The sequence below is a fragment of the Mesoplodon densirostris genome, chromosome 5, assembly GCF_025265405.1.
Source record: "Mesoplodon densirostris isolate mMesDen1 chromosome 5, mMesDen1 primary haplotype, whole genome shotgun sequence".
Taxonomy (NCBI): Eukaryota; Metazoa; Chordata; class Mammalia; order Artiodactyla; family Ziphiidae; genus Mesoplodon; species Mesoplodon densirostris.
Genome location: NC_082665.1, coordinates 15,157,415 through 15,180,411, shown reverse-complemented (window position 1 = coordinate 15,180,411; position 22,997 = coordinate 15,157,415).

Genomic DNA, 22,997 nt, shown 5'->3' with positions numbered 1-22,997 from the left:
CTTAAAGGAGCCATGACCCTCACAGGCAGAGATAGAACCCTTTCTTGCTGGAAGGAAAAGGAGAAGAAGAAGCAGGTTAGGATCCTATTATAAATGTTTATTGATTTAAAATGATCCCTTCCCCCTCCCTCCTTTCCTTTTTCTTTTCTCCCCCTCTCCCTTTTTTCCTTCCTCCATTTCTCTCTTTTATTTATTCCTTAGTATTTCAGTACAAAATCCATTGCTTGGAAATACACACAAAGAAGCATCTGCACAGATGGGAGTTTGCAACAGTGTGCTGGGGGTGTCAGAACAGTATGACAAGGAGGGTATTGTTGCAAAGTTAGGGTGCAAAGGATGGGTCACTGCAGTGGTCAAAGAGTGGGGAAGGAATCTGTGTGTAAGGAAGAGCGCATCTATGCAAAGGTGAGGGCAAGTGTGGCTTTGGTCCAGAGTGGGGTGCACAGCCAAAGAAATTCGAGGAGGGCAGGTACACAAAGGGATCACAATCACTCAGCAAGAGCTGATTCACCCCAGTTGTGACAAGGAGGACATTTGAGTAGAGGGTATCACAGATTGACATGAAGAGCATAAGAAGAGTAGGGTGAGGAGGTCTGTGCTGGGGAAAGGCAGTCAGAGGTAGAAGCTTGGGCACAGGGCAGCAAAGTCTGACCGGGTAAGGGGGGTGTCTTAGATGTGGGTAAAAACCCTTAAGTTAGAAAGCTGGTGCTGCTCCAAAGTAAGGTGTCAGAGCATGTGTTGGGAGTTGAGGGCATGACCAATTGATAGTAAAATGGTTACATTCCAAGGTGATTCATGCAATAAGTTGGTATTTAAAGGTTAATGGGAGCCAGTTTCTCACATCTGAGAGAAGAGAATTTAAATGTATGAAAAGAAGGCAAATTAGAATGAACCCTTTTTGTTAATTCCAAATTAGAGTTACCAGTGTTAACTCATGATTTTCAATATATATAGAACTAAATAATGTTGTAAGTGTGCTCATTTTTTAAATTGAGTTGTCTTTTTGTGTTGATTTGTAAGTGTTCTTTATATATACTAGATAGGAATCTCTTATTCAGTTATACCATTTATACATACTTTCTCCCAGTTCTGTGAGTTATCTTCTCTTTCTTGGTTATGTCCTTTGAAGCACAATGTTTTTAATTTTGATGAATTTTTTTAATTGAGATATAGTAGATTTACAATATTATATTAGTTTCAGGTATACAATATAGTGATTCAAAATTTTTACAGATGATACTCCATTCAAAGTTATAAAATATTGGCTATATTCCCCATACTGTATACTATATCCTTGTAGCCTATTTATTTTGCTCATAGTAGTTTGTACCTCTTCATCCCCTAATCCTGATTTTGATGAATTCTAACTTACCAGTGTCACTTGGGGTTTTGTGTTATATCTAAGAGACCACTTCTTAATCCAAGATCACAAAAATTTACTCCTTTGTTTTCTTCTGAGTTTTGTAGTCTTAGCTCTTATACATAGTTCTATAAAATTTTAGGTAATTTTTGAAATGGTGCGAGGTAGGGAACCAACTTCATTCTTGCATCAAAAAAAAATTGACACTCCCATTACCAAATTACGGGAAGATTGGTTACACTGGTGGTGAAGGTGGGAGGGAAGACACAACCCCCATCCTCACCATCAATGACACAATAAGAAATGGATAAATAGCTGTGGGTGGTCATGCTGGAGAGATGGTATAGCAAACACTGACAACACAGGAAGGGACACGACCTCTCCACCTCCCAAGCTGTCTATAGTTGGGTCATGCTTTTTTCAGTACATTGTGCTAACCTCGGCCTTATGTTTGGAGTGTTTAACCATTCACATTTAATATTAATACTGATTAAAAAGGATTTACATCTGTCATATTGCTATTTGATTTTTATATGTCTAAAGTCATTTTATATTTCTTTATTTCTCCATGACTTCTTTCTTTGTGTTAAGGAGATATTATCTAGAGTTATTTTTTTTTAATTTTGCTCTACTTTTGAGTTATATTTTTAATTATTCCCCTGGGCATTACAAACATATATTTAGACTGTCTTTTCTATTTACTTACATGGTTATTTTTACCAGTGCTATTTATTTTTTTCATGTGGGCTACATTTACTATCTAGTATGCCTTCATTTCAGTCTGAAAAACTTCTTTCAATAATTCTTATGGGAAATGTCTTCTAGCAACAAATTATTGGTTTTTGTTTTTCTGGGAATGTCTCACTATTTCCTTCATTCTTGAAGGATAGCTTTGCTGGATGTGGTTGACAGGTTTTTTCTTTCAGCACTTTCAGTGCCATTCCATTGACTTCTGGCCTCCATAGTTTCTAATGAATTGAGCTATTCATTTTATATAGGATCCTTTGTATGTGTTGAGTCACATTTGTTTTAGTTCTTTCAAAATTCTATCTTTTGTTAGTTTGGCTATGATGTGTCTAGGTGTGGATTTGAGTTTATCCTAATTGGAGTTTGTTACACTTCTTGAAAGTATAGATTAATGTTTTTCATCGAATATGGGAAGTTTTTGCTATTATATCTTTAAATATTCCTGCTGCCCCTGTTTTCTCTCTCTCTCTCTTCTTCTGATACTTCCATCATGTATATTTTGGTACACTTGGTGGTATCCCACGGGTCTCCAAAGATCTTTTTTTATTCATTCTTTTCCTTTCTCTCACCATACAATTTAAATTGACCTATCTTCTGATTCTTTTTCTTGCCAGTTCAAATATGCTGTTGAGACCCTCTAATGAATTCTTCATTTCAGTTATTTTACTTTGCAACTCAAGAATTTCTATTTGGTTCTTTTTCATATTTTTTTTCTTTTTTTTTTTTTTTAGTATATTCAATTGTACTTGTCTATTTATTTATGGCTGTGTTGGGTCTTCGTTGCTGCCCTGAGGCTTTCTCTAGCTGTGGCGAGCCGGGGCTACTCTTCATTGTGGTGTGTGGGCTTACTGCAGTGGCTTCTCTTGCTATGGAGCACGGGCTCTAGGCTCGCGGGCTTCATTAGTTGTGGTGCACGGGCTCTAGAGTGCAGGCTTAGTAATTGTGGTGCACAGGCTTAGTTGCTCCTTGGCATGTGAGATCTTTCTGGACCTGGGATCGAACCCGTGTCCCCTGCACTGTCAGGCGGATTCTTAACCACTGTATCACCAGGGAAGTCCCCTTTTCAGACTTATATCTCTTTATGGATACTCTCTTTTTGGTGAATGTATAATATACTCACACTTTCCTGTAATTCTTTAGACAATTTTTTCTTTGTGCTTTGAACATATTTATAATATCTGATTAAAAGACTTTGTTTCATAACTCCAAAATCTGGAAATCTTCAGGACAGTTTTTTTGACTGCTTTTTTTTTTTAACTTATGTATGGATCATACTTTTTGGTTTCTATGTGAGTCTCATAATTTTTTTTGTTGTTGATAGTTGGACACTTTTAATATCAAGTGGTAATCCTAGAAACTAGATTATCCTCTTTCCCCAAGGTTTGCTGTTGTTATTGTTAATTTGTTTAGTAATTTTCCTGTACTAATTCTGCAAAATCTGTATACATTGTCACATGCAGCCACTGTAGACTCTGCTCAGCATGAGTGGTCAGATAATGATTGGATAGAGATTCCCTAAATTCTTTGAGCCAATATGTTCTCCACACTTTGCTGAAACACCCGGGTTCTGAAACACTGTGTGTGTTTTGAACACACTGTCAAATATTCATCTATTTTCATCTCTGCCTTAATCCTCACTTCCTATTTGTGCTGTACTTCCAAATCTGCCCAAGGTGAGAGATTAGGGCCTGCTCGGGTCATTCTTGGGCATACATGCGACTCTGCATACACATATGGACTTCTAGACCTCCAGGAATACGCAGAAACTTTTTGAAATCCCCTATGGGCAGCTCATGCCCCCATTTTTCCTTTTAAATATTTTGTCCAGACTCTTGTTTGACCAATTGGCATCACTGCATTAGGCGGCTGCAATGTTTAACAATTGCTCCTGGATTTTTGTGTGTGTGTGTGTGTGTGACAAATGCCCTCAAGCAGGATTTTTTCTCACTGAACAATCTCTGAGTCCGGTTAAATAAAGACAAGCTCTGTGAATGAGACTTTTGCAGGAAGCTTCCACATTGTATTAATTCTGGGGATGGGTTTTTTGGAGGGAGCTTCAAGCTCATTCTACTCCCCTTCTGGTCACTGCTAAGCTGTTATTTTTCACAGCTACCATGATTGTGAGGCTTCTGAATTTCCAGAAAACAAGGGAGACAGGAATAGAACAAGTAAAAACCCCACAAAGCTCATTATCATTTATGACATGTAGATTTTTTTTCTGAGTAAAGCTGCTGATATCATTGCAAACACTTGGATAATTTCAAAAGTCTTTAAAAAGTTGATTTTGATCATTTTGGGCAAAGCTCTTATTGTTTTTATACAGTGAGTTTTCAGCAGTTCTTACTCTACCATCCTAGAAGTGTTTTCTCTAAATTCTTTATGCAACTTTTCTGTTAGTTTGTTTCAAAACAGACAAATATTAATTTCATTATTTACCCTTTATCTCACCTTTAGTTCCTTGCATTTTCCTCCTTTTTAGACACATTCAGCCTACTTAGTTCATAAGCATTGCTATTTCATTAGTTAAGATTCAGAGGTGCTTGGAACCTATACTTCTACAATGACATCCATGGAAGCTTTAGTTTCTTAGTTTTTTCCATTATTCATCAAACGTATGCCAGCCAACTTTATCTTTCTTGTAATACCCATCAATGCCATGATCTTATTGGGAATAAGACACTCCGTTGTCTTTTAAATTCACATTTTTGTCTTCTTCATTAGCAGTTACATTTATTAATGTGAACTACATTTCAGATATATACTCTACAATTCACACTGCAGAGAGCGCTTCACTATTTTTCCATTTCAATAGGAATGGCCATCACAACTAATTTACGAAAGAAGATATTCCCCAGGCATATTTATTATTGACACAAGTTAATCAAGGGTAAACTGGTAATTTTTGAACAAACAGCCAAAGGTTTATGTGACATCAGAATCTTGAAAAGTAAAGATAGTATGGATTATAGTTTTTACTATACACCTGGATGCTTTATTGCACCTCATTCTTAAATTGTCCGTTACAGATGTTGCAAATATTTTTATTTTTTAACAGATGACTATAAGAAGTGTTCCCCATCTTCCTTGTCCTTACTCTTTCTTCTGTTTCAGCCTTCTTTATTTTCTTGTATGATACTTATTTCTAAGTACTAAAAGTCATGGTCCAGTTTAAATCACTGCAGTGCTGCTTTGTTCCACAAGAGGGCACTCAAAAGACTTTCTTTTTCTGGTTTTCTGATTTCTCACTTGTTTGCCACATTGGACTGTGGGACTGATGGATCCCCAAATCCTCTACCGAACCAAGACGATACATATATACATGCAGTTAAAATTAAGTTCTTGTGAAAGGTGAACATTTATATGCTCTCGAAATAGAAAAATAGAAAGGAAGAGACTAAAATATCCCAATATGAAATCCATGACAATTTCATTTGCTTTCCCAGGGAAGGCTTTGGATATGGAGTAGACATGAGTCCTGAAAAGGAGGCACATGTAAAGACTTATATATTCTGCCCTGATGAAATATCACTGATATTTGATCATTTCCAAACTAAATAGAATAGGTAAAGTCTTTTTTTTCTTTTCTTTCTTTCTTTCTTTCTTTCTTTCTTTTTGATAAAGCTGACACATTCACATGGGTAAATGAGATAATTATAGGTAAAGAGATTATAAAAAACAATACCTGAGTTTTGTCAGAATAACAGGTGAGAAGATGCCAATGAAATATTTGCTTTGCTGACATTAGGATGGCAGAAACATAAAGAAATGAGCTCATTGCTATTATTATATTTTAAATCACACCATAATGTTACAATGGGAAAGTATTAGAGCAAGCCTTAATCCATCCAAAGATGATCAAAGTTGTCTTTTTCTAAAGGTTAGACTGGTGAGGAGCTGAAGTGGTGTGGAGAGATGAGTAGTGATGTGGTGAGGCATATGCTATTCAGTCATCCCAGAAACTCCATGCAATATTCTGACTTTATCAGAATTTTTCTGGTCTACCTGGTAAGAGATCAAACAACACTAGGTACCTTTAGAAAGGACATTGCCTAGGTTGAAGATAACCAGGACTGACTATTATAAGAAAGATGTCTCTTTTTGAGGTAATATTGCAGAAGATACTGGTGGAGTCAAAGTACAGCATTACTGTCATAGCTTTTGTATTCGACCCAAAGAACCACATGTTACAACATCAGTCACTTTTGCTGAATTCTGCATCAAATCAGATAGCCCCAGAAACAACTCTTTGATAACTCTATAACCACCAGGGAGCAAAGGGTAGTATCATAATCTCAGCATGAAAACCATACAAAGAAAATGCAATTTTTAGATTATGTTTATTAGATATTGTGTTTGTTATTTTATTTTATTCTCTTTTATGCCTTTATCTTAGTTGAAAGCCATTGGAGAGTGGCTTTCTAAAACAATTGTTTTAATTACTACCATTGGTAGTTCTCAAATAATCAGCTGTTATTTTAAAGATGATTACTTTTTCAAATAGAGACAATTAGTAAATGATTAAAATTATCCATGCCTGAATGAACTAGAAACCAGTACAATCTGATAGATTGCTTTGGAAATTTAATCTTTATTAATTTTTTTAAAAACTCAATATCCCCTTTGGGGCAATGAATTTGACACCTTTATTAACTTAAATGTCTTCATATCAATTTCTAAACAGGAAAAATAAGGAACACAAGAGAGTCCTATGAATAATTTTGACATATTTTCTTTAAAACGTAGGGGAAAATGATGAAAGACTGTATATTTTTTTGACCACCCATTTTATTACTTAGCATCCTAAAGACCTGTTTCACATCTGTTATTTTTTAGTTACCTGTGCTTCCCATATGAGTTTTCCTAGCAGCATCTGAGGGATTAGAGAGAACCAAAGTGGTCTCCTTGGTAGCCGATCACCCTGTTATTGCAGGTTGGCAAATTCTGTGCATTAAGCCAAAACACCAAAGCTGAGTATGAAGTCTGCAGATATTGCTTCTCCAGCTGTTTGAAACACAAATGACATCCATCCCATTCAGGGTGCAGCATCACTCTGAATCACTTCATAATGTGGCACTTGGCTAATCTGACAAATCTCTGGCAATAGATGGCAATCAGAAGAACAGTTTAAAATTGCTATATTTTTGGAGGCATTTCTTAATACATTAACCATTTCTGAAATTAATCAATGTGAGGGCAAAATAACCCCAAGAACATCCGGGCCATGTGTGTGCACTCGTGTGTGTTCACACGTGTGTGTATTTAACTAGAATTTGGTAAAAACACTACTATTCCATGATTATGTTTTTTCTTTCTTTTTAATGCTCTATACCTTTCTCTCAAAAAATTGAATGGACACCACTCAAGGAAAAGAGGGGGTTTAATAGCATCTCTATACCTGCAAGATCCACCATACCTTTTAAGAGAGAAGAAATTAATCTTTGAGGTTAAGTTTACTTACCATGTGATGTCCGTGTTGCACTATAAGAGCACAATTAATGGGGCGGGGTTTGCAAGGGTTGTGGGAATAATCTACTGGGGAACAAGGTTAATTTGAGTGTTGAAGGTTATCAGTTTTAGATAACCCATCACAATCTGAAATGTCTTTATGGAGGCTGACACAGCTCTTCTTTTGCAGGAAGTCAAACCTCACATTCAACTACCACTCATTCAAATTCAAAACATGACACCTGTCAAACACAAGCTAATTTTTTTTTTCTTTTCAAATAGAAGCCACATCAAGATGCTTGCTAATCTTAGAGAACTAAAGTATCTTCCATCACTTTGAATGAAAACGTATGCATATTCTATTTCCAGATGAATAAAATGCGATTTAGCCATGCATAATCAACTTGAACTCTGTCTCTCCATTTAATTTCTCAGTTGTTTGTGTTTACAGGAAACCATTCTCTTCAAGGACAAATTTAATAAGGACAGTTTAGGAGGTTATAGGAAAGTGGAATACAAAATGGAAGATGTGAGGTGATTTCAATTTAGATAGGTACTTAGCTGGGTCTGTGATTACAAAAGATACCAGAAGGCAGCCACTCTTACAAATCAAACATAGATATAGATGTTTGTTTTCTAGTCCTCTAGGTGTGCCTTTTTACTAAGAAGAGTGCATACCACAGGTTTGCTTATTGTACAGTTAAGTAGCTACTCTCATCCTCACCAATGCAAAATTCACCACTGTGAAAAATATATTGCTATGTGCTTGAAAGAATGAATTCCTCTAGATTAGCTACCTGCCCTGGCTTGGAGGATGCAGTGTATACAAACTATTCCAGTGTAATCAAGATTGAAGCTTGTCAGAGCTTGAGGAATTTTGTTTTTTAATGTTCAAGTTGGCTTAGATCTCTTATGTACACTTAATGAGAATTCCAGAAGGTCTTGAGAAACTACAGAAATTACACCACAGATACAGGCAAATCCTTCACTCACTAAGGATTCAAACACAGTCAATATCAGTGTCCTAGCAGAAATTATAAAATGTTGGGAAACAATCTTTCCATAACATTTCATTTTCTGCTTCCTGAAAATCAAATTACAGACATAAGCATTCAATACTAAATTACTTTTGTAAAGTGCTTTCTTCTTTGACACACCATTCAGAGTTTTCTTAGGGTGACAGCTTAACTGTTTTGAAATATTATTTTTATTGCTGCCTCATTCAGCTCTCTAAGCTATCAAAGTATGCACTTCTCACCCACCTCTGTTCTGTTATACTAGAATATTAGCCCCCCAAAGGAACATCAATAAATTCTTCCTCTAGAATAGCAGGTATTTAAAGGTTCTACCATGAAGCAGTGAAAACCCATGTAGGTAAATCCACAACAGTAGGATCCTATACTTGAAGGGAAACCCCATACTGTAAGGTCCCACCCACACCAATGCATAGATAGATAGATAGATAGATAAAATAGATAGATGATAGATAAGTAAAATAGATAGATAGGTGATAGATAAAATAGATGAGGATAGATTGATGATAGTTAGATAGCTAGATAGATAGAAATTAGAACCTATAGAACCAAGACTTTTTCAAGGTTTGGCCACTTTTCTGAGCTGCCTGTCAAGTACTTCTTAGAAGTAATGACTCAAAAGAATTGCACAGGCTGAGGGTGGTGGAGAGAAAAGAGAGAAAAAAAGTCAAAGTTAGTGCTCTCAGACTTTCATGTGCACAAATTCATGGGAATCGTGTTAAAATTCAGGTTCTGACTGAGTTGGTTTGGGTGGGGAGACCTGGGATTCTGCATTTCTAACAAGCTCCCAGCTGCTGCTGTTGATGCTGGGGGTTCATGGACAACACTGAGCAGCAAAGACCTAAGGCAAAGATTTTCAAAAGGGCATCAGAGGACTGGAGAAGTCCTGGCTACCCCCTTCTCCCTGGGGAATAAATACAAATACAGATTCCGAGGCTTTGTGCTTCTTGGTTTGAGTGAGTAGAGCTTGATGAATCTGTATCTTTAAAACATTTCCCAGGAGACTCTGACACAACACTAGGCTTGAGGTCTGAGCACCATGAGATTTTCTCCAGTGAGCAGCTTGCAAATGAGGTAGTAGTTCACCCATCTGTAATTGTAACGGCATCAACTAACTCTTGAAAAACAGGGTGGGAGAGAATTAGGCTAATTCAGACCTGTCATCCTCCATGCCTTTGAGATTAAGGGTTTCAGAATGTGGCCTAGGTGGAGAAGAGATTCTGTGAACTATAAGAAAGGGAAACTGTCTTGGATAAACTGAAACTCTTAATTCACAAATAAAAGAGCCTGGGCTTCCCTGGTGGCGCAGTGCTTGAGAGTCCGCCTGCTGATGCAGGGGACACGGATTCGTGCCCCGGTCCGGGAAGATCCCACATGCCGAGGAGCGGATGGGCCCGTGAGCCATGGCCGCTGAGCCTGAGCGTCCGGAGCTTGTGCTCCGCAAGGGGAGAGGCCACAACCGTGAGAGGCCTGCGTACCGTAAATAAATAAATAAATAAATAAATAAATAAATAAATAAATAAATAAATAAATAAAAGAGCCTGAATTGAACCCAGTGTGTTCCAGGTACATTATGTTCATGTTCTCATTAAATTCTCACATCATCCTGAGAGGTAAGTAATATTATATTCATTTTTCAGTTAAGGAACTGAGAGAAAGGACTATTAAGTCAACTGCATAAGATCATAAAGCTAAGGAGAAGGAGAATTGGGATATGAACAAAGGTTTTTCTAACAGTAATCGTAAGTTTGGAACGTGAGGTTTAAGATATTTTGGTGAGGCAGGATGGTACAAATGTTACTGACCAGGGATCTTGGCCTTCCTCAATCAATAGAAATTGATTAGAGTCCAGAAAAGAAATTCAGGCGAGGCTCTATTGGGGCTCCTGCTGCAGCAGTGGGAAGCGACAACAAACAACAGGTTCCCTTGTTTGCTCACTCCCTGAGCGGGGCAAGCTTGTTCCTTATATGGGGTGAGGGTAGGGGTGTGTCCAGGGGTCGGGCTGGAGGGGTGACTTAAGTGTTCTGCCCACCCCTTAGGTGGTGGTGTGTGCAGGGGACATGCACAGTACCCGGCTTTTGCTCCCGACACCGTGTTTTTGCTCCAGGCTCTTCAAAAGTGGCAGTTGGGTTTTTGGTCTTTTTGTAACTTTTGGGACTAGAATTTGCCCCAACTGCGCATGCACACAGTTATTTTTAGTCCCATACAGTTTCTTCGTATTTTGTTACTTGAGGAGAAGTGTGTCCAGGTGAAAGCATTGCAGCACTGCAGCAAAAGGTCCCAGGTCCCAGCAAAGGGTCCCAAGTCCCAGCCTGCCTCACAAAGACTAATTCAGAATTTTTGAAACTTTGCAAATTGTCCATGTGCATTATTTTTGGCACTCCATAATGAGTATGGCAAAATTTCTAGAAATAGTTCACATGCTGGTACAAATGCATACATCTGGGCATAAAATGATTAAAGAGAAATACCCTCTGAGCTGTCTCAACCCATTTGTGAGGGTGGCAGTGACAGCAGAGATGTTTCATAGAAATCACGTGGTTGTTGAATATCTTCACACCTTTCCTCCCTTCTCTGCAAGCCATGTATCTCCACAGTGCTGAAGCGTGATAGAAAGAAATCCATGTGGCAGAGAGTAGTCATGATGATAAAGCAAGACATTTAAAAGCATGCTCTTTTGACATCAACCCTTGAATCTGCAGGCATTTAGAGGGGTACACTAAGAGAACAATTCTCTAAGTAAATAGGTAAAGAAAGGCTTGGTACACAGTGATCTTTGAATACTAATATGCATATTGATTAATAATTTTTTTGCAACCCTCAGTATGAATCTCAGTATAAATTAAGGATGCCTCGGAACACAGAAATTGATCCCACTAGCTAGATGCTCATCCAGTCATCCAGTGGATGGTCCTCGTGGTGTTTGATGTGAGATAACAGAAGGAAACGAATCTTCATTCTTATTCAGTGAGAGCTACATAGAACAACAACCAACCAAAAACCACAATCCTATTTTTCTTTAGTGTCCTAGTTCATGCCTCCCGTTACAAACTTAATTCAAGTTTATAGGTTAGTGGGGGGAGTGCAGATTTTGGAGCCAGATTACCTGGCTTTGGTTCCCAGCTCTACCCATCCCTAGTTGTGTGACCCAGGACAACTGACTGATTTTCAGCTTCCTCATTTGTAAAATACAATTAAGAGCTGTAAATTGAATTAAGCAGTTGTGAGACTCAAATGAGTCTATATCTGTAAAGTGCTTTAAATAGTGCCTGTAAGGGGTATTTAAATATTAGACATCATGAGAACAAATTATGTGAAGATGCTAGGCACTGTGGTATACATAAATGTCGTCCCGGCCCTGAGGGCTATTTATAACTTTGAAAAAATAACGTATTCCCTCCATAGCATCCATATCGTGGTTTGACAACCTGAGTAAATGTCATTTGACATTTGGAAATGAGTATTTAGAATATAGTAATAAGTGAGCATATGCATTTTACAGCAAAGGGTTAAATATACTGTTATTTGGTTAGAAGCTATCTTCAGGGGCAGAAATGGGGTATTAACGGGGGATAGGGGACATACTCTGAACTATGTTTGGGTAAAGTTTACATTCTATCCAGTCATCAACAAAATAATTTAACACAGAAGTGAGTGATTCAAAATTGATATTATTGGTCCTTGTCTCAGATAATGTAGTATGCCTGTCCACTTTATTGAGCACAGGCATTTTTTTCTCTGTAATTCTAGTCTGCCTTGCAGTCTAGTGCTATAGTTTTCTCCCCAAGAACACCCTAAATAGAATTTAAGTCATTGTGGTGTCGACTCCTTTCTAATGGTCTTTGGAAAGTCTCAATATTCTCCCTGTAGAATAGGAATGCAGATAACTGCCCATTTCAAAGACTTGTTGCAGAGATCAGTTACCTACTGCTTTTGCAAATGTCTTTGAAGAATAAGTGCTTTCCCAAATTAAATAGTGTTATTAAGCATCCTAGAAATGCTCCCCTAAAACATTGACACACAATGACCAATAATAAAATACATGAGCCTCAAATACACACACACTTTACCATTCCAATCTCTGGACACAACAGTCTCCAAGATACAATCCTTTGATTTATGGATATGGCCTAAAAAAACAGGGAATATGCCACTTGAAAACTTGTTTAAATTTAACTAGCATTATAGTCATTCAGTATAAAGCATTGGGCTCTGATGTTTAGCAGAAAATGGACAATAATACTCTAATCTGATCTTCAAGAAGTTTAAAACCTAATTTGTGAGATTAGATATCAGAAGTGTATACGTCCACAATGAAATGTTAAATCAGTGGTATTCAAACATTTTTCTTCCACAGATTACATCTTAAATGAATCTTAAGAGGAAGCTCAACATGTAAAAGAGATATACTTGTCGTGGTTCTGATTGGAGCAGTAGAGCCTGAAACTCTGATTCCCACTTGCCAATGTCCTCCATTTGAAAAAATTCCAAACAGCACACTTTGAAAGCCACTGATTTCATTAACCATTCCAGACACTACAGATGAAATGCTGTGATCCTGTAGAAGATTTCAGCAAACACTGTTGATTGCCTTCCCAACATCCATTGTCCCATTTTCCACCCTTCTTACAGGGCCTAAGGTTCTGTTCCATCCTTTTCCAGGTAATCATGGCCTCAGGAGAGGTCTCTAGTCGCAAAGGGGTATTCCTGATTGGCCCATGAATTCTCAGACTGTTTGTTTCTAGACTCCTTCATACCTACAAAGATTGAGGACCCCAAAGGTATTTTGGATTATATATCTATCAAAATGTAACATATTAGGGCTTCCCTGGTGGTGCAGTGGTTGAGAGTCCGCCTGCCGATGCAGGGGACACGGGTTCGTGCCCCGGTCCGGGAATATCTCACATGCCTCGGAGTGGCTTGGCCCGAGAGCCATGGCCGCTGAGCCTGCACGTCCGGAGCCTGTGCTCCACAACGGGAGAGGCCACAACAGTGAGAGGCCCGCGTACCGCAAAAAAAAAAAAAAAAAAAAAAAAAAAAGTAACATATTAGAACTTAAAACTGAGAAATGTTAAAAATATTCATTAAATATATATAGTTAAATATTTATTAAAAATAAAAATAAGGTCACTAATCTTACATTAACAAAAATATTATATTTCATGAAAAATTGCTGCATTTTCCAAAGCAAAAGCAATTAGCTTAAAAAGTGGCATTGTTTTATATTTTCACAAACCTCTTTAATATCTGCCTTAATAGAGGATAGCTAGATTCTCCCACCTGACTTGCATTCAATTTGTTGTATTATGTTATTTTGTTTGAAGAATATGAAAAAACTGCCTGTATGGTTAGATTGTTGGAAAGGAACAGTGTTTTAATAGCCTTTTCATATAATTGTGGATATTCTTCTTTGATAGAAACAAAACTTAACAAGTGGTCATTTCTTAACAGTAGTGTGAAATTTGAAAAGATATTGGTGAAATATTTGGTCATGGTTAAATTTAAATTCTTTACTTTATATGCACTAATAATGAATCCTTTACTCATGCATAGCTTTATAGCAATATTCACTGGTCGTTTAGAAAATGTTGGTTCAGTGAGTTATGCAGATCTTCCAAATTTTGATCCATTTCATTTTACAATAGCAAAAATCACATTTATTGACATAATCGTCAATCTTATCAGAAAACTCGTTAAGTATTAGAAAGCTATACAGCTCATGGTAACAAAATAGTTTTCTCAAATTCCAATTTTTGTTTGGAAGATAATATTTTATTATTGGCATAAAATAGTGTTAGTGGTTTTCCCTGAAGTCACAGACTCACTTTGTTTTTTTTTTTCAAAATAATATCGGCAAATGCCCAAGTCTGAAAAATTGCAATGTGTCCACCAGATTTCATTCAAGAAAAAATGGTGATCTATGAAAATAGTGGCTGGTTCAGCTTGTAACTCAAACATTGCATAAGAGCTTTTCCTAAACATAAGCACCACACTTTGGTCCACAACAGAATTGCTTTAAGTATACTTTCAATTTTGTCACACAAAATAATAAGACATATAAACAAGTCAAATTTTTGTATTGAGATATATTTGATATACAGAAATTTAATACATTAATAATTTTTCCTTGTTTTGTCAAGGACATTCTTTTTTTTTTTTTTTTTTTTTTTTTTTGTGGTATGCAGGCCTCTCACTGTCGTGGCCTCTCCCGTTGCGGAGCACAGGCTCCGGACATGCAGCCTCAGCGGCCATGGCTCAGGGTCCCAGCCGCTCCGCGGCATGTGGGATCCTCCCGGAATGGGGCACGAACCCGAGTCCCTGCATCGGCAGGCGAACTCTCAACCACTGTGCCACCAAGGAAGCACAAGGAAATTTTTAAATGAAACAAGCTCTTAACTTATTTGTTTAATTCAGTTTTTTATGAGTGTATGGTGGTGAAGAATACAGTGACTCCTAGTACAATTTGATGTTGCTGCTTAATTGGTGCTAAGGCACCAACTGTTTTACTCACCACTGCCTTTGCACTATCAGTACAAATTTCACCAAGAGGAAGAAGGCAAATAACACCAATACTTTTATGACACTAGTTTTGATTTTACCAATACCCCTGAAAGAATTTTGGGGACAGCCAGGGGTCCGTAGACCACACCTTATGGACTGCTCATCTAAGCTTATTGTGAGTATCTTAGTCACAGGGCAGTGATTGGTATAGGATTCAACTCTGGCCAGTGAGATATAAAGGATGTATGCTAGGAGTTTCCTCGAAAAGTTCTCCCTGCTCATAGAAAGATTTATTGGCAGAAGTAGCCCTCTTCTTCCTTTGAATTTTGTCACATCTGTATGTGGCACCTTGAACTGCGGCAGCCACCTAACTGTGGGATAAACTAGGCTGTGAAAAGGTCATCACAGACAGAATGGTAGAGCTTACAATGCAGAAGAACCTTCATCCTTGATGGTTTGTGAAGCCACTGAAATTACTAATCACAGAGTCATTGTCTCTGAACTCCTTGTTTTGGAATTTAGTAAATTTCCTTTTTGGTTTTCTTATTATTTGTAATCAAAACCATCCCAGCTGGTACTAAGATACAGTTTCTTATTTTCAGTTTGGCTGGGGCCACATTATGAATGAAAGAGACTTAATCCACTAACTAGCAAAGGAAAAATATCAGGATTCATATAATTTTCCCTTAATATTATGCAAGAAAAGAAATAAGTGATAGTTACAACATTTTGAGGTTTAAAAATGGAGCTTATTTCAGCAGATGGTCCTCCTTACAATACCCAGCTGGCTAGAGTTTTTTTAGAGGGCACCATGTTCTCTCTTCTGAACAAATTAAATATGTCACGAGAGCAAAATAAAGACTATAAACCTATAAAATTAGGTTTCACTGATCTAAGTCGGAGTTATTTAGGTGCTCCCTTCCTGAACATATTACTCTTTTTTATGAAGAAGTTAACTAATAAAGTAAGTGCAATCACTTCCTGTGGTATTTTTTTTGTGTGTGTCACATATTAAAATTGGAAGGGGACCAGTAGAAGTGTGAAATAAAACAAGTTTGTGAATGCTAAAATATGTTTTAGGTGAAAATAACATTTGAGCAAAAATATTGTAGATCACAATGTCCAAATTGTCTGTCATATTAAGTTATTTATTTCAAATATTTATCTAAAATATCTGAGAAGTAAAATTATATCCCAAATTGTAACGCAAGCAAATGATGACATTTAGAATCACCATTTTAGTATTGTTCCATCTTCAAGAAAAGAAGAGCAATCAGCAAACCCTGCTACTGAATCGATGAGCCCCGTTCCCATATGTTTTTCAGAAACCAGAATTACTACATGGAAATGAGACAGAGAATGCTTTTAAGGTAATATTCAACTTTGTTATTAAAACATGGCTCATTAAATGTCATTCTTAACTACCTAAAGGTTTAATATCTGAATCATCCTTAACAAACTTTGTAGCTACAGGGTTCTAAATGTTTTTTTTCCTTTTCTTTCATTGCCTATAAATATTTTTAAATATAATATATAGAATAGCTACTTTCCATGAGAATAATCACCAAATTATGGAATCACATTTGATGTTAAAAAATAACTTACATGAATTATATTTAAAATTAATTATATTAAACTAAATAAAATTAATTATATTAAAATTATAGCAATATATTAAATGTATTTAATATATATGCTAACTCTAAAGACTTCCAAGCTTAACGTGATATTTTCTACATCTTCTTTTCTTCTTATGTAGAATGATACATTGGGGGGGGCATTTTTTTTCCTCTATAAAATGAGAGAATTTGTTGCTCATTAGAACTGACTCCTGCTTAATAATCTTTTGTTTTTCACTTGTAAGACAGTTGAAAGCTAATTCCCATTTCAAGATTCAGTTCCTCCTACAAAAATCTAACAAACAACTGTGCATTGAGATACAATTAGGTAAACAAAGCATGAGGATGTTATCTACACAAGACATCCAATGACCAAAGCTACAGATATATTTTTTATATTAGCCTTAATTCTTTCTAGTATTAATCAAGATACTTAGCAATGTGTTCAGCTCCAACCTCAGCTCTCAGTGTTCTGAAAAGGGAGAGGAAGAAACTAATATTTATACAGAATTTACCCTGTGCAAGGAACTCTACCTAGACAATCTAATTTACTCCCCCAAACAACCCTATGAGGCCACCAAAATTTCTCTTAGAAATATTCTTTGATGCAAGTCATAGTAAAAGACACTGAAGAGGGATAGTCTGTGCTTTAATTATAAAAGAGTAAAACAACTTAGAAAAAGGTCAGGAAAGGGAGCTCAAGGCTTAAGAAGGCTCAGGAAAAACTGCTACCGCTTCTAGATCATTAAAATTGTCCTGTTTTCTTCTAGTTTATACTATAGATTTGTGTGTTTTATAAGATAAAAATAATATTCCTCTAATGCAAAAATAAATGCTAAAACAAAACAAAACTCCCTCTCCTCCTCCCTAAAAAATGCCTCTCACATATATTTTGATCACAGGGGACCTAAAAATATCATTGATAACTGAAGAATAAGTTACTGTTCCTTGCAGCTAAACAAGTGTTCAAAGACTTTTTAATTCTCTTTCTAATGAACAAAATACAATCTCATGGAAAATCTCACGTGGCTTTTTGGTCTTGCATATAACAAGAAAACGAACCTAAGTATTAGTCAAGCAGTCTTTGCCTGAATTACTTTTGTCCTTAGCTGTTTATTCAGCCTGTAAAGTAAATGGTCTGGAGCAAGGAAGGAAACCCCTCTGGTATTATGCCCTGGATTCTGAAGGTTCTAATGCACTTGGGTACAAGTGTTGTCCCTCATTTCTGGGAGACAGTATCTCAGGATCAGTGAAGCTCCACAATGAGCTGGCTACATTATTATAATTTGAAAACTCATTTCTTCTTACATCTAATTCCTGATATTTTGTTATGTCTATTTTTAAAATTTCTCACTTTTCCAAAAAATGTACAAAAGTAACTCCTGTCAAATTATATAAACTCTTGTCTCACCTGGAGCTTTCTTTTTTTTTTTTTAACCTTTCCATCTTCCCCACTCCACACCCAATGTGGTGCTCTAAATATTCCTGCCAATCACCAACCTAGTCTCTACAACTATCCTTCACAATATTGGCACAACTATTTTTCAGTGTACATACATATTTCTATACAGGAAGATGTTTGGCTTTCTCAGTCTTGTCGTCAAACCAGCCAACATGGAGCTCCTCCTTTATTCCAGCCTTATCTGTTAACAAAGTCCCTCTACCTCTAGCCTCCATTGGAGGCTTACTCTCCACCCATTGTTTGTGGAATAAACCCTGTGTTCTCTCACTTCTAAGTACTTCATCCAGAAGGCCCTGTTGGCATTCCTACCTGTCCTTCAAAGCCAATTTGAATTCCACCTCTGCCAGGAAGCTTCATCCCAGCTATCCTGAGGAGGGCATAGACCTCTTTCCCATAATAATATGGCACCTTGTTTATCTTCTAATTTGGTATTTACTACAGTCTTCCTTGAAACTGAGTTGTTTATGAGTGTCTTCTCCCATGCTGAGGTACAAGAGCTCAGGGATCATGCATAATTTATCTGAACAAACCCCCAAATGCTCAGCATAGGCCTTTGTATATGATATCCATGAACAAGTGTTTGTTGAAATGAACTGAACTGAATTTGCAGTATTTTTAAATTTGAAGCAATTTTACATTCAACCACAAGAATAAAGAAAGTAATTTGAAAAACTTTTGATTTGTTTAGCACTAATATTGGATGATGTATTCTCCGAATCACTTGTCAAAAGACAGGGGTCCAAGTTAATTTGGGGACCTAACTCTTCCTCATCTCCACCGAGTTTCTATTCACACTCTAATGAAAGTAGGTAGAATTTTATTTTCCTCAGGCTGCTCATTCTTTAATAATACCTCAATATTTTTGCAACTTATGAACCAGTGTTGATGACATCACCTGGGAGCTCATTAGAAATGCAGAATGTCAGGTCAAATCAAGACCACCTGGATCAGAATCTGTATTTTTTAAAAAATCCCGTGATTTTTGTGCACATTGTTTGAGAAGCATTGTTATTATATATTCTATAAGAATCTTTCCTCTCATCCTCCCCATCCATTGCCCCCTCATATACATGTCCTGTTTGCCTTTTGAGGCAATTTCTGGCTTCTAGGACCTTAATAGAGATAGTGAACAATTTTTATTTCAGTTTTTATTAGATGATCTTCACTTGGGTATGGACTGGAGGATACTTTTATGTTATTAAAACTTGTCCTTTACCTTCAGTGTTACTTGAATTCCAAGGCTCAGTATAAGGTTAAGTAAAACATCCTGTCTGTGAAGCAAGAATAGTCTAGATGTTTAAAGTTATGTAATACATTTGGGCTTTTCATCCTTCAAGAATTATTTATATTTTTCTAGGCTGCATGCCTGTGATTTTCATTGCTTCAATCAGGTAAATGGTGATGTTTTCTTGCACCTCAATTGTAATAACTAACAGACTAAACTTCTCAAACTTTATATTATAGGACATAAAGCATTCAATAAATACCAACTGTGTATCAGAAATTCAGCTTAAAATTACAGTAAGTTCCCTACCTACGAACCTTCAAGTTATGAACTTTCAAAGATGCTAACATGTGCTTCATCAAAGTCACATGAGTGAAATTGCAGCCTGCCCTCAGTTTCCTATTGCTGATGAACCTTCAGCTCTACCATCTCCCACCTCCTCTCCCTCCTCCAGTCAGTAACTCTTCTTGCCTGTTCACTTGACACCAGCCCCTATATGTCAGCTGTTGTACTGTACTAGTGTACTTTTCAAGGTACTGTACTGTAAGATTAAAATGTTTTCTTTATTTCTTGTGTTTGTTTTTTTATGTATTATTTGTGTGAAAAGTATTATAAACCTATTACAGTACAGTACTATATAGCCGATTGTGTTTGTTTGGTACCTAGACTAACTTTGTTGGACTTATGAATGCACTGTTGGAATGGAACTCATTTGTATGTAGAGGAATTATTGTATATTCATACTCAAGTAGATTTCTTTATTTCCGTTTTACAGGTGAAGAAAATTATATGTTTTTTTGGGGATTGGATGATTTCCTCAAGGTTACTTTTGATATCATGTATTTGACTTCAAAATTTATGATCTACCTAATATATTCATACATCCAATGAATAGCAGTTTATTGAACACTTCATATTTTCCTGTTCTAGGATTACAGATTAACAGTAAGTAAAACACACGGAGGCTTTGCCCTCAAAAGCCTGCATTATACTAGGAGAGCTTAAAATATTAAAACCATTTAGTGAATTAGTTAATGGTGTCTATGAAAAATACTTTGAAGGAGAGTTTCAGTAAATAATTAAAGTGTGCTACGTGGGAACCTAAATTAGTTTGAAGAGCAGAGAAGACTTTCCTGAACTGTCTTCTGAGTTGAAATCTGAAAAATGAGTAGTAATTAACCAAGCAATATGGTCAAGTATGTAGAGGAAGAGGGCTATCTTAGAAAGATGAACTTGTGTATGACCCTGGGACAGAAAGATGCATTGGTCTACCACCACACTAGAAAGATAGTTTTACATTCTGGGGTTTCACTCAAAGTTTGTGCAATAAAATTCCAGCTTTGCCACTTGTAGGCTTTGAGATTTCTCTGATTACTAGATTTATTGAAAAGGAGATAAAAACCATAATAATAATGACAAAAAAATAACAACAATCACAACCACAAATCAGCAATAATAATATCTACTACAAAGTGCCTGACACATAATAGATACTCGAGATATTCATTGAATAAATGAATTATTATCATGAAGATCAAATAAGATAGTAAATCAGGCAAAACCATAATCCTTCATTTATCCCTTCATTTATTTGTTCTTAATTTGACAAGCATTTATTGAATTCTTTTTGTAGGCCCAGTAATAAAACGTTGAACAAAAAAATCTTTATTATATAGATGATAGCTATTTTTGCTATTATATGTTATCATATTAATAAGGCCTCCATAAATATTAATGAATCATAATTTCCAACAGTCACATGCTTTTTAAAAATGTGGTTTGGATAAAAATTTTAGTAATCACATATTTTGAAATATATGGCATTAGTATTTCCTTCCAATTTAAGTTTGGTAGTTATTAATCTTGGTTTCATGTAACCTAGACTTTTCCAGCTGTATGAAAAGCTGCCTATACTGATGAACAATACAGCTTTGTTTTGGGAGATTGCCATTCAGATTGTTTCCTGCTGAGAAGAGCAGCCAATTGGCCTCTTATCTCAGGACACCATATTATTTACTACATGGCTTCACCACTCAGGTAATAACCAGTTGGACCAGCAATGGATAATTGACTCAACATCATCCGTTGATTTGTGAAAGGGACTAGGGTGAAAGCTACACAGGGCACTCTAGATTGGATGGCAACTACTAAAACCAAATAAAGCCTCTCTTTTGAAATATGAATGCAGGAGTTACAGAGAATGAGTAGCTGGTCAGTGTGAGTGGAAACAATGGAAATGGAGAGAGAAGCTGAGTCATAATAGGTATAAATTAGAATGAGAGAAGAAGAACATCAGTGTTTGAGGAACAAATTACTATAGTTCTAATGAAGCCCTAGAGATGATGTCGATAATTCTAGCCATCTAGTTCTCAAATTATATTCCAATCTTAAAGAAGCTTCGTTATGTTGTAGTTCTATTTTTCCACATAAGAACTATGTGGTAGTACTGGATTTTCGAGTTCTCCACATAATTTTAAATAAATATCAATTCATTAAGCTAAAACCTAAGTAGTAAACTATGCCAGATTCAAGTTTTTAAATCAGGAGCCCATGTCACTACTCCTACTTTTTCAGAAAATGCCAGAAGGTGCTTCAAAACAATTTGTTTCAGTAGTGATTTTTAATTTTTTCTCAACTATCATCATAAAAATTTATGACTGTTATAAATTATCAAGAGAGAAGTTATTGTTCTAATTCATGAACATGTGGTACTAACTGACATTCTATTCTATGCCTTGTATACATGGAACATGTACACCAGATTGTTTTCAATCAGCAGTATTTCTACCTAACAGCTAAACTTGCTGACTTAAACTCTATTTTTCCTTGGATAATCGTTAATCACCATTGTAAATCACCAGCAATTACAACAGGTCTTCAGCAAAATATTAAACTTGTTTCTATGCATTTCAAATGAAAGATGTCCCATTTCCTTCCAAACACTAAAAAACAAACACAAAAAGAAAGAAAAAGAAAACACCACTGGACATGATTTTACAGGATTTTTTAAATAATAATCTTCAAAGGTGTCTTCCCATTAAGGCAAAATATGAAATGAGAAAAGAAGTAAGATCTTGATATTATAGTTTCCATATGAAATATATTCCTTTTGATAAAATAACAACTGAAAATATAATTTTCTATAATTGTATCATTTTTATTTAGGTAAATCAAAATCAATTAATTTACTTAGGTTAATATTTCCTATGACATTCAGTGCTTGAAGTATAAAAATAAACACAGGTGAATTTATCTGATATTTATTCACTTAGCAACAAAAAAAGAATACATCCAAGAACCTTTACCAGAAGATCAATAGTAAAGGTCTTTATTAACCCATTTTTGTCACATTTGCAATAGTGAAATAGAACAATAATGGGGAAAAAAAAACATTGCTTATAACATTAATGAATTAATGCCCTGCTTTATTTATCTATTAATGATTCCATTTGAGCCATGAAAAATTCATGCAAAAATATGAATATAGACCATAGATAATTATTCTACAATTCCACATCCATTCTCCCGTATCCTGTTCTCACTCCTTGTAGCATAATCTATAACCCACACGTGGATCTGGAGTAGAGTAAGCTGAAAGTTTCAC